The sequence below is a fragment of the Mustela lutreola genome, chromosome 2, assembly GCF_030435805.1.
Source record: "Mustela lutreola isolate mMusLut2 chromosome 2, mMusLut2.pri, whole genome shotgun sequence".
Lineage (NCBI taxonomy): Eukaryota > Metazoa > Chordata > Mammalia > Carnivora > Mustelidae > Mustela > Mustela lutreola.
In genome coordinates this window covers 62,287,362-62,301,048 of record NC_081291.1, presented here as the reverse complement: position 1 = coordinate 62,301,048, position 13,687 = coordinate 62,287,362, and the positions used below count along the sequence as shown (strand labels likewise).

At 41.4% G+C, this 13,687-nt stretch overlaps 1 pseudogene; it reads left to right on the top strand.

Annotated features, from left to right (window-relative positions):
• Positions 1-2,488: 2,488 nt before the first annotated feature.
• On the top strand, positions 2,489-2,580 carry LOC131826184 (U6 spliceosomal RNA; annotated as a pseudogene).
• The last annotated feature ends 11,107 nt before the right edge of the window (positions 2,581-13,687 follow it).

Genomic DNA, 13,687 nt, shown 5'->3' with positions numbered 1-13,687 from the left:
CATCTACTATCTCATATAGTTGCCACTGTTTTTTATGCATGTATGGTAAGGGATTTTAAGAACTACTCTCTTTGCAACTTTTATGTATATAGTACAGTAGAGATGAACTTCAGAGGTCTTGTGGGTTTTGTTCCAGACCGCCTCAATAACGTGATTATCTCCATAAACTAAGTCAAATTATTATTATTTTTTTTGGTTTCGCAGTGCAAATAAAAAATTATGTTTCCCAGTGCATATAAAAAATAAACACTATACTGTACTGTTCAAAAGCATTATGCCTTTAAGGAAAAACAATGTATATACCTTAAGTAAACGAGTTCTGAGTTTTCAGTGGGTCATAATTACTGATCACAGATCACCATAACAAATACAATAATAATGAAAAAACTTGAAATATTGCAAGAATTACCAACATGTGACAGAGAGACACAAAATGAACAAATGTTGTTAGAAAAATGGTGGCAGCAGACCTCTTTTATACAAGATTGCTATAAACTTTCAACTTGTAAGAATGTGATATATGCAAAGTTTAATAAAGGGAAGCACAATAAAAATGGATGTATATATTATTAACTATGATCATCATGCTGTACATTAGATCCCCAGAACTTTTTCATATTGAGGTTGCAAATTTGTACCCTTTGACCACCTTATTCCACCCCCGGTTCACCTCTTGTCAACTCAACTCTAAGTTTCCATTAGTTTGCTTTTTCTTCAGATTCTGTATGTAAGGGATATCATAATACATAAATTAAAATATATATAAAATCTTTGAAATATTTCACTCAGTATAATACCTTCAAGATCCATCCATGCTGTTGTAAATGGCAGTATTTCTTAATTTTTCATGGTTCAGTAGTATTCCATAGTGTATATTTACCATACTTATTTTATCCATTCATCCATTAATGGATACTGAAGTTATTTCCATCTCTTGCTTAGAGTTAATAATTTTATAATGAACATAAGAGTGGAGATATGTCTTTGAATAGTGACTGCGTTTCCTTTAGATATATACCTAGAGGTGGGATTACTGAATCATATGGTAATTTTACTTTCAATAATATGAATAATCTCCATACTGTTTTCCATACAAATTTATATCCCTATCACAGTGCATAAGTTCCCCATTTTCCACAATATTTAACAAAATTTGTTAGTTTTAATTTTTTGGTAGTATATATTCTAATAGGTAGTAATATCTTGTTGTGTTTTTCAGAGGTAAACAACAACAACAACATAATGACTTTGCCCTGAGTTTCTACGTTGAGCACTTTTTAATGCTCCTGTTGGTCATTTATATAACTTTTTTGAAAAAAACGTCTATTGAGATCCTTTTGCTATTTTTTAAATTATATATATTTTTCTATTTGTATCTGTTGGTTATTAACCTCTTTTCAGATATAAGATTTGTAAGTATTTTCTTCCATTCTGTGAATTGTGTTTTCATTCCCTTTTTTTTTTGGCAATGCAGAAACTTTAGTTTGATGTAATACCATTTATTTATTTTTGCTTCTTTTGCTTGTGTTTTTGGCCTGGTATCCAAAAAACTATTGGCAAACCAATGTCAAGGAGAATTTTTCCTATGTTTTCCTTTAGGAAATTTAGTTTCATGCATCACATTTATGTCTTTAATCTATTTCAAGTTAAGATTTATGAGTGATATAAGGTTCCAGTTTCATGCTGGTTTATGTGACTATTCAGTTTTAAATATCATTTATTGAACAGACTATCTACCCATTATATATGTTGGCCCCTGTCAAATATTAGGTGACTGTATCAAAGGATTTATTTCTGGACTCTCAATTCTGTTCAACTTGTTTATTGGTCTGTTTTTATGCCAGTATACTTTATTGTTTTGAGCACGAGGGCTTTGTAGTATAGTTTCAAATCAAGAAGTGTAATTTCGCTTCTTCATTCTTTCTCAGAACTGCTTTAATTATTTGTTGTCTTTTATGGTCTCATATAAATTTTAGGATTCTTTACTTACTTCTGTAAAAAAAAATATTGGATTTTTAAAAAATATTTTTTATTTATTTATTTGACAGAGAGAGATGACAAGCAGGCAGAGAGGCAGGCAGAGAGAGAAGAGTTAGCAGCTTCCTGCTGAGCTGAGAGCCTGATGCAGTTCTCGATCCCAGGACCCTGGGATCATGACCTGAGCCGAAGGCAGCGGCTTAACCCACTGAGCCACCCAGGCGCCCCTAACATTGGATTTTTGATAGGAATTGAATTTACAGATGGTTTTCGGTAGTATGGACATTTTAACAATGTTAATTCTTACCATTCATAAATATGAGCTATCTTTCCATTTATGTCTCCTTCAAATTCTTTATCAATGTCATAGTTTATGGGGTACAGATCTTTCATCTTGTTAGTTAAATCTTTTCCGAAGTATTTTATTATTTTTGATGCTATTGAGAATTAGATTGTTCTCTTTATTTTTTTCAGATAGTTCATCATTACAGTGTTAAAATGCTCCTGTCTTGTGCTTACTTTGGCAGCACATATACTAAAATTGGAATGATGCAGAGAAGATTAGCATGATCACTGAGCAAGGATGACATGAAAAACTATTTTAAAAAAACGAAACAAAACAAAATTCCTGTCTTTTATATATTGATCTTGTATTTGGCAGCTATATTAAATTTGTTTATTCAAAATTTTCTGTGAAGTTTTTAGGATTTTTTTTACATGTAAGTTCATGTTATCCAAAAAAAGAAAATTTTACTTCTTCCTTTTTTTTTTTTTTTGTTTTTGGAGTCTTTTATTTCTTTGTGTTCCTTGTTTCTCTGGCTAGGACATCCAGTACTATGTCAAATGAGAGTAGTGAAAGTGGACACACTTGTCTTTTTTCTGATCTTTAAGGGGAAAACTTTCAAACTTTTTTGATTGAATATGAGATTAGCTCTGGGCTTGCAATATGTGTTTTTTCTTTAATGGACTTTTTAAATTATTTTTTAAAATTTTTTATAAACATATAATGTGTTTTTATCCCTGGGGGTACAGGTCTGTGAATCACCAGGTTTACACATTTCACAGCACTCACCATCACTCACCATAGCACCTGCCCTCCCCAATGTCCATACCCCCACCATCCTCTCCCAACACACCTCCCCCCAGCAACCCTCAGTCTGTTTTGTGAGATTCAGTCTTTGTTGGTTTGTCTCCCTCCCAATCCTATCTTCTTTTATTTTTCTTTTCGTACGCCCGAAAGCTCCTGTGTTGCATCTCCACTTCATCATAGCAGGGAGATCATATGATAGTTGTCTTTCTCAGATTGATTTATTTTGCCAAGCATAATACCCTCTAGTTCCATCCATGTCATCACAAATAGCAGGATTTCATTTCTTTTGATGGCTGCACAGTATCCCATTGTACATATATACCATATCTTATTTATTGATTGATCCGTTGAAGGACATTTAGGTTCTTTCCATAGTTTAACTATTGTGGACATTGCTGCTATAAACATTTGGGTGCATGTGCCCCTTCAGAATGCCCCGTTTGTATCTTCAGGGTATATATCCAGTACTACGATCACTGGGTCATAGGGTAGTTCTATTTTCAGCTTTTTGAGGCACCTCCACGCTGTTTTCCAGAGTGGTTGCACCAGCTTGCATTCCCACGTACAGTGTAGGAGGGTTGCCCTTTCTCCACATCCTCGCCAGCATCTGTCATTGACTGACTTGTTCATTTTAGCCATTCTGAAAGGTGTGAGGTGGTATCTCATTCTGGTTTTGATTTGTATTTCCCTGATGCCGAGTGATGTGGAGCATTTTTTCATGTGTCTGTTGGCCATTTGGATGTATTCTTTTCAGAAATGTCTGTTCATGTCCTCTGCCCATTTTTTCATTCGATTATTTGTTCTTAGGGTGTTGAGTTTGATAAGCTCTTTATAGATTTTGGATAGATACTGGCCCTTTATCTGGTATGTCATTTGCAAATATCTTCTCCCAGATAACTTCTGACAGTCATCTTTTGGCTTTGTTAACTGTTTCCTTTGCTGTGCAAAAGCTTTTTGATCTGATGAAATCCCAGGAGTTCATTCTTGCCCTTGCTTCCCTTGCCTTTGGCGATGTTCCTAGGAAGAAGTTGCTGCTGCTGAGGTCAAAGAGGTTGCTACCTGTTCTCTCCTCAAGGATTTTGATGGATTCCTTTCTCACATTATGCTTCTTCATCCATTTCCAGTCTATTTTCATGTGTGGTGTAAGGAAACGGCCCAATTTCATTTTTCTGCATGTGGCTGTTCAATTTTCCCAACACCATTTGTTGAAGAGGCTGTCTTTTTTCCATAGGACATTCCTTCCTGCTTTGTTGAAGATTAGTTGACCATAGAGTTGAGGGTGTATTTCTGGGCTCTCTATTCTGTTCCATTGATCTATGTCTGTTTTGGGGACAGTTCCCTACTATCTTGATGATGACAACTTTGTAATAGAGCTTGAAGTCTGGAATTGTGATGCCAACAACTTTGGCTTTCTTTTTCAATATTCCTCTGGATATTCGAGGTATTTTCTGGTTCCTTATATATATAAGGATGATTTGTCCCATTTCTTTGAAAAAAAAAATGGATGGGATTTTGATAGGGATTGCATTAAATGTGTAGATTGCTTTAGGTAGCATAGACATTTTCACAATATTTGTTCTTCCAATACAGGAGCATGGAACATTTTTCCATTTCTTTGTGTCTTCTTCAATTTCTTTCATGAGTACTTTAGAGTTTTCTGAGTATAGATTCTTTGTTAGGTTTATTCCTAGGTATCTTAGGGTTTTGGGTGCAATTGTAAATGGGATTCACTCCTTAGTTTCTATTTCTTCAGTTTTGTTGGTATAAAAAAAAATGCAACCAATTTCTGTTCATTGATTTATATCCTGACACTTTACAGAATTTCTATACAAGTTATAGCAGATTTGGAGTGGAGTCCTTTAAGTTTTCCACATACAGTATCATATCATCTGCAAACAGGGATAGTTTGACTTCTCTTCTGCCAATTTGGCAAAATTTGGGTGCCTTTAATTTCTTTTTGTTGTCTGATTGCTGAGGCTAGGACTTCTAGTACAATGTTGAATAGCAGTGGTGATAACGGACATCCCTGCCATGTTCCTGACCTCAGCGGAAAAGTATTCAGTTTTTTTCCATTGAGAATGATATTTGCAGTGGGTTTTTCATAGATGGCTTTGATAATATTGATAATATGTGCCCTCTATCGCTACACTTTGAAGAGTTTTTTTTTAAAGATTTTATTTATTTATTTGACAGAGAGAGAGATCACAAATAGGCAGAGAGACAGACAGAGAGAGAGATGAGGAGAAGCAGGCTCCCTGCTGAGCAGAAAGCCCAATGCAGGACTCGATCCCAGGCCCCTGGGATCATGACCTGAGCCGAAGGTAGAGGCTTAACCCACTGAGCCACCCAGGCGCCCCACTTTGAAGAGTTTTAAGCAGGAAGGGATACTGCACTTTGCCAAATGCTTTTTCAGCATCTATGGGGAGTATCATATGGTTCTTGTTCTTTCTTTTATTGATGTGTTGTATCACATTGATTGATTTGCAGATGTTGAACCAGCCTTGTAGCCCTGGAATAAATCCCAGTTGGTCGTGGTGAATAATCCTTTTAATTTACTGTTGAATCTTATTGGCTAGTATTTTGGTGAGAATTTTCGCATCTGTGTTCATCAAGGATATTGGTCTGTAGTTCTCTTTTTTGATGGGATCCTTGTCTGGTTTTGGGATCAAGGTGATGCTGGCCTCAGAAAAAAAAAGAGATTGGGAGTTTTCCTTCCATTTCTATTTTTTTGGAACAGTATCATGAGAATAGGAATTAATTCTTCTTTAAATGTTTGGTAGAATTCCCCTGGGAAGCCATCTGGCCCGGGGCTTTTGTTTGTTTGGAGATTTTTGATGACTGTTTCAATCTCCGTACTGGTTATGGGTCTGTTCAGGTTTTCTATTTCTTCCTGGTTCAGTTGTGGTAGTTTATATGTCTCTAGGAATGTATCCATTTCTTCCAGATTGCTGAATTTGTTGGCGTAGAGTTGCTCATAGTATGTTCTTATAATTGTTTGTATTTCTTTGGTGTTGGTTGTGATCTCTCCTCTTGCATTCATGATTTTATTTATTTGGGTTCTTTCTCTTTTCTTTTTGATAAGTCTGGAAAGGGGTTTATCAATCTTATTAATTCTTTCAAAGAACCAGCTCCTAGTTTCGTTGATTTGTTCTATTGTTTTGTTGTTGTTGTTGTTGTTGTTTTGTGGTTTTTGTTTATTTGTTTCTATTTCATTGATTTCTGCTCTGATCTTTATTATTCCTCTTCTCCTGCTGGGTTTAGGCTTCCTTTGTTGTTCTTTCTCCAACTCCTTTAGGTGTAGGGTTATGTTGTGTATTTGAGATCTGAGAGAGAAGCGTGATTGCACACGTCTGTCACTGCACTCCCCAGGAGCAAGTCTGGGGAAGGCGCAGCACGCCGCCCCCAGAGAAGAGAAGGAGCCGTTGGCCTTGTGGTCGGGAAAAGGACGGGAAGCAGGGTAGCCTGCCATGGCAGGAAGAGCAGGCCGGTGGCAAGACAAGTGTCACCCGCCCTCTGTGCGGAGAGACAAAGCCTGGTTCCTAAGTAGACATGAGGGGACGATTAAGGCAGGGACGCGTGCTCCACACTGAGGAAGGAGTGTGGGCAGAAGGCAGGCCTGTCCTGTGCCTCTGGTCCCAAGGGGACAGCATCTCCTTCACCATCTGTCCATAGGGCAGACTTGGGCTAGCTACCAGGCGCCATACCCGGAACTCGCAGAAACAGCTCCCTCGAGAAACGGGCAGTCAGATGCCATCTTCCTCCAATATGTGACAGCGTTTTAGGTTGCAGGGGGTTTGCAGGGCAAGGAGTGGGGACAATCCCCCAAAGCTCCCCATTCCAGTGAACGGGCGGTGTTCAGGGAACCTGTCGCCTCTCCTCTCCTGTGGGGAAGGCACTGGCCTTGTCCGCGAATCCGCCTGAGGTCCAGTGCCAAAGGCCAAGCGTTGCCTACACCGGGAGATGGTAGTGTGCATAGAGTGCCATCTTAGGCCACGCACGCTGCTGCAGGGTTGTGACTGTGTCTGCTTAGTTCGGCCTGGCAGGGTGAACCCAGGGCGCCATCACGGAGCCCGGGAAAGCCAGGTCCAAGAGACACCAGCTCTCACGCGACTCTCCTTCCCTGATGCGACAGAGCGAACACCCAAAGCCTGGCTGAGAAAGCAGCAGAGAAGTGCGCTTCCCGCCAAGCTGAAAACCTCTTCAAAAGCATCGCAGTCGCTGGGAAATCAGAGTCAGTCCTGGGGAATGCTTTTGTTGCTTGCTTTAGCCTAGTATTCGCAACACTATGGGAGAAACCCGCATAGAGAGAAAGCCTCTTTGCCCCTCAGTAAAAGCACAGCATTCTTTGGGAAATCAGAGTCCAGTCTGAGGGATGCTCCTGTTGCCTGAGCTGGTCTTCGCAGCACGGTGTAATAAACACGCATGGAGCTAAATCCTCTATTCCTGGGCATCCCCTCTGCCTGAGAGAGAAGCGCGGTGGCGCCTGTGGAAAGAGCCTTAAGGAAAGGGAAATGATTTTCACTGCACTCCCCAGGAGCATGTCAGTGGACGGTGCAGCCCGCTGCCCGGGGAGAAGAGCAGGAGCCGTTGGCCTTCTGGTCTGGAAACGGTTGCGATAAAGGAGAGCTGGCAATACAAGTATCACCCGCTCCCAGTGCAGAGAGACAAAAGCCTTGTTGCTAAGGAGACAGGAGAGGATGAGTAGGGCAGGGCGCATGCTCCCCTCTTAGGAAGGAGTCTGGGCCGAAAGCATGCCTGTCCTGAGCCTCTGGGCCCAAGGAGACAGCAGCTCCTTGGCCACCTGTCCCTGGGGCAGACATGCGCTAGCCACCAGGCGCCTACGCTGACCTCGCGGAAACAGCTCCCTGAAATAACGTGGTGTCAGATGCCATCTTCCTCCATGATGTGGAAGCTTGGTAGAGGCACGGGGTTTAAGGGGAAGAAGTGGGCACAGTCCCCCTTCGCTCCCTATTCAGTTCACGGGCGGTGTGCAGGGATCCTGTCACCTCTTCTTTCCTGTGGGGAAAGCACTGGCCTAGTCTGAGAATCCGCCTGAGCGCCAGAGCAAAAGGCCAAGCGATGCCTACACTGGGAGATGGTAGTGTGCATAGAGTGCCATCCTAGGCTACGCACGCTACACAGGGTTGTGGCTGTGTCTGCTTAGTTCGGCCTGGCAGGGTGAACCCAGGGCGCCAACATGGAGCTCGGGAAAGCAAGGTCCAAGAGATACCAGCACTCCCGCGACTCTCCTTCCCTGATGCGACAGAGCGAACACCTCCCGCAGCTCTTCTTCCCTGTCGCGACTGAAGCCTTGCTGAGGAAGCAGCAGCAAAGTGCACTTTGCTCCAAGCCAAAGCCTCTGGGAAAGCACAGCATTCGCTGAGAAATGTTCTGCGGGCTGCTGCTGCTTGCCTGAGCCCAGTCTCGCGGTGGGAGAAACCCGCATACAGCGAAAGCCTCTTTGCCTGGGCAACTCCCCTGGGAAAGCACAGCGTTCCTTGGGAAATCAGAGTTGGTTTTGGGGCTGCTGCGGCTGCTTGGCTGAGCTAGTCTCCGCAGCTCGGTGGAAGATACGCGCATGGAGCGAAATACTCTTTGGCCTAGCATCCTCTCTGCCTGAGAGAGAAGCCAAGGGTGGGGAAGGCGCAGCACACCGCACCCGGAGAAGAGAAGGAGCCGTTGGCCTTACGGTCGGGAAACGCTCAGGAAGCAGGATAGCCTGCCCTGCCACGAACAGCAGGCCGGTGGCAAGACAAGAGTCACCCGCTCCCTGTGCGGTGAGATAGAAGTCTGGCTGCTAAGGAGACATGAGGGGACGACTAGGGCAGAGGCGCGTGCTCCACTCTTAGGAAGGAGTCTGGGCAGTAAGCATGCCTGTCCTGAGCCTCTCGGCCCAAGGAGACAGCAGCTCCTTGGCCACCTGTCTCTTGGGCAGACTTGCGCTAGCCACCAGTTGCCTACGCTGAACTCGCAGAAACAGCTCCCAAAATTACGGGCAGTCAGATGCCATCTTCCTCCAGGATGTGGAAGCTTGGAGGAGGGACGGGGTTTAAGGGGAAGGAGTGGGCACAGTCCCCCAAATCTCCCTAATCTGTGCACGGGCCGTGTGCAGGGATCCTGTCTCCTCCTCTCTCCTGTGGTGAAGGCACTGGCCTGGACGCCGAGTCTGCCTGAGAGCCGGAGCAAAAAGGAAAGCCTAACCTAGCCCAGGAGATGGTAATAGGCAGAGAGTGCCATGCTAGGCCAAGCACGCTGCTGCAGGGTTGTGACTGTGTCTGCTTAGTTCTGAATAGCAAGGTGAATCCACGGCGTAAACTCGGAGACCAGGATAGCAAGTCCCGCGGCTCTTCTTCCCTGTCGCGCAGAGTGAACACCCAAAGCCTTTCTGAGGAAGCAGCAGCGAAGTGCGGTTCGTGCCAAGCTGAAAACATCTGCGAAAGCATAGCAGTCGCTGGGAAATCAGAGTCGGTTCTGAGGGCTGCTGTTGCTGCTTGCCTTAGCCTAGTATTGGCAGCACAATGGGAGAAACCCGCATAGAGCGAAAGCCTCTTTGCCCTGGCATCCCCTCTGGGAAATCACAGCATTCTTTGGGAAATCAGAGTCCGGTATGAGGGATGCTCCTGTTTGCCTGAGCTAGTCCCCTCAGCACGGTGTAAAAAACCCGCATGGAGCGAAATCCTCTATGCCTGGGCATCTCCTCTGCCTGAGAGAGAAGCGCTGTGGCGCTTTTGAAAAGAGCCTTAAAAAAAGGGACACGTTTTCACTGCGGTCCCCAGGAGCATGTCTGTGGAAGGTGCAGCTCGCTGCCGGGGGTGGGGGGGAAGGTGAGCAGGAGCCGTTGGCCTTCTGGTCTGGAAACGGTTGCGAAGCAGGAGAGCCGGCAATACAAGTATCACCCGCTCCCTGTGCAGAGAGACAGAAGCCTGGCTGCTAAGGAGACAGGAGGGGATGAGTAGGGCAGGCCTCGTGCTCCACTCTTAAACATGCCTGTCCTGAGTCTCTGGGCCCAAAGAGACAGCAGCTCCTTGGCCACCTGTCCCTGGGGCAGACATGCGCTAGCCACCAGGCGCCTACGCTTACCTCGCGGAAACAGCTCCCTGAAATAACGGGGAGTCAGATGCCATCTTCCTCCAGGATGTGGAAGCTTGGGGGAGGCATGGAGTTTAAGGGGAAGGAGTGGGGACAGTCCCCCAAAGCTCCCTATTCAGTTCACGGGCGGTGTGCAGGGATCCTGTCACCTCTCCTTTCCTGTGGGGAAAGCACTGGCCTAGTCTGAGAATCCGCCTGAGCGCCAGAGTAAAAGGCCAAGCGATGCCTACACTGGGAGATGGTAGTGTGCATAGAGTGCCATCCTAGGCTACACACGCTACTGCAGGGTTGTGGCTATGTCTGCTTAGTTCGGCCTGGCAGGGTGAACCCAGGACGCGAACATGGAGCCCGGGAAAGCAAGGCCCAAGAGGCACCAGCTCTCCCGCAGCTCTTCTTCCCTGACGCTACTGAAGCCTTGCTGAGGAAGCAGCAGCGAAGTGCTGTTGGCTCCCAGCCAAAGCCTCTGCGAAAGCACAGCATTCGCTGAGAAATGTTCTGCGGGCTGCTGCTGCTTGCCTGAGCCCAGTCTCGCGGTGGTGGAAACCCGCATACATCGAAGGCCTCTTTGCCTGTGCATCTCTCCTGGGAAAGCACAGCGTTCCTTGGGAAATCAGAGTTGGGTTTGGGGATGCTGCTGTTGCTTGCCTGAGCTAGTCTCCGCAGCTCGGTGGAAGATACCCGCATGGAGCTAGATAGATAGATAGATGATAGATAGACAGATATCCCAGAAGCTGCAATGCTAGGCTAAGACCAGGCTTTAAAGGCTTTTCTATGCTCTACTAAATACTTTAAACCGTTCATTATATCATAGCTAAGTGTTCAAATCTCCATTTGTTTCCTCAGTTTCCTAATATTTATCTTAAGGTGACCTGATCTAGACTTTTGATCACCTTTGTCTAAATATTTCTATTTTAACAAAGTCCTTTGGAACACTCAGAGACTAAAACTTAGAAAAATACTCTGATTGTTATCTCATTCGCGTGGAAAATATATAGTTACCCATTAACTAATGATATCCATGACATTTTTAATTCTTGGGAGCTTTTGGTTAAATGAATTTTTTAAGCTACCTTTAAATGAAGCTTTAAGCCATCACCACATGAATAAAATTAAAGAACTAAATGAAAACAAGCCAAGTATTTACAGAGGAATAGAATGTGCAGTGGAAAGAGTACAATTCTGAAATCATAAACCCTAAATTAGTGTGATGCATCTTTACTAGCCATGTAATCATAAACCAGTTATCTAAATGTGTTAGCCTCAGTTTTTTCACCCATGAAATGGTGATGATAATACTTATTATGCAGAGTTGTTGTGTGGATGTAATGAAGCATGGAGCATGAGAGTCTCATATTCCATGCGAAAATGATAGCTATTTTTATACTTATAATAATTCTAATAGTAGAAATTAAATTGTTCAAAATGATAATATTCATTTATATTGAGGCATTGTATTGACTATTCATAGACACATTTACCAAAATAAATTTCATTTTACTTTACCTTCTCTGAGGATATATATTTCCTAATTCAATATGAATCTCATTATGAATAATAATTATCATAATAAATATGCTGATTTTTCTTCTTTTGAGGGACGTATCCTTTACTGTTGAACATAAAGAAACTTAAGCAAGTCTGTCTTATTCAAAATTTGCATGCTGCTTTCTTATGAAACTAGACTTTAGAGTTGTATGAAATAAATTCATGCAGTTAAGACATTTATGTTTGGAAAAATGGGTGGTCAGTTTAGTATTTCAAAAGAAGATTTTAAATTTAAACCTTAAAACTGAGCTCTTTCAGCCTTATTTATAGACCATCCTTCATGCTTCCTAAGTACTCCTTCATTGTAAACTAAGTAATAGTTTTTGTCACAGTGTCGATAACTAAAATGGATTTTATATTCTATTATTTCAGAGTTAGTTGCAGTTTCTACTTCCTTACTTCCTTTTTTGAAAAATAGATTAATTCTACAAAAAGCTTTTGTTATCTTTATTGAAAAATAATCGACACATTATAATTTGTAAATATAAGAAATGATTTCTTATAACATTGCAAACTTTTAACATTGTGTAAATTTTGTACAATTTGATAAATTGGCATACATCTGTATTGCAATATAATCTACATAAAAATGTGAATACATCTACTATCTCATATAGTTGCCACTGTTTTTTATGCATGTATGGTAAGGGATTTTAAGAACTACTCTCTTTGCAACTTTTATGTATATAGTACAGTAGAGATGAACTTCAGAGGTCTTGTGGGTTTTGTTCCAGACCGCCTCAATAACGTGATTATCTCCATAAACTAAGTCAAATTATTATTATTTTTTTTGGTTTCGCAGTGCAAATAAAAAATTATGTTTCCCAGTGCATATAAAAAATAAACACTATACTGTACTGTTCAAAAGCATTATGCCTTTAAGGAAAAACAATGTATATACCTTAAGTAAACTAGTTCTGAGTTTTCAGTGGGTCATAGTTACTGATCACAGATCACCATAACAAATACAATAATAATGAAAAAACTTGAAATATTGCAAGAATTACCAACATGTGACAGAGAGACACAAAATGAACAAATGTTGTTAGAAAAATGGTGGCAGCAGACCTCTTTTATACAAGATTGCTATAAACTTTCAACTTGTAAGAATGTGATATATGCAAAGTTTAATAAAGGGAAGCACAATAAAAATGGATGTATATATTATTAACTATGATCATCATGCTGTACATTAGATCCCCAGAACTTTTTCATATTGAGGTTGCAAATTTGTACCCTTTGACCACCTTATTCCACCCCCGGTTCACCTCTTGTCAACTCAACTCTAAGTTTCCATTAGTTTGCTTTTTCTTCAGATTCTGTATGTAAGGGATATCATAATACATAAATTAAAATATATATAAAATCTTTGAAATATTTCACTCAGTATAATACCTTCAAGATCCATCCATGCTGTTGTAAATGGCAGTATTTCTTAATTTTTCATGGTTCAGTAGTATTCCATAGTGTATATTTACCATACTTATTTTATCCATTCATCCATTAATGGATACTGAAGTTATTTCCATCTCTTGCTTAGAGTTAATAATTTTATAATGAACATAAGAGTGGAGATATGTCTTCGAATAGTGACTGCGTTTCCTTTAGATATATACCTAGAGGTGGGATTACTGAATCATATGGTAATTTTACTTTCAATAATATGAATAATCTCCATACTGTTTTCCATACAAATTTATATCCCTATCACAGTGCATAAGTTCCCCATTTTCCACAATATTTAACAAAATTTGTTAGTTTTAATTTTTTGCTAGTATATATTCTAATAGGTAGTAATATCTTGTTGTGTTTTTCAGAGGTAAACAACAACAACAACATAATGACTTTGCCCTGAGTTTCTACGTTGAGCACTTTTTAATGCTCCTGTTGGTCATTTATATAACTTTTTTGAAAAAAACGTCTATTGAGATCCTTTTGCTATTTTTTAAATTATATATATTTTTCTATTTGTATCTGTTGGTTATT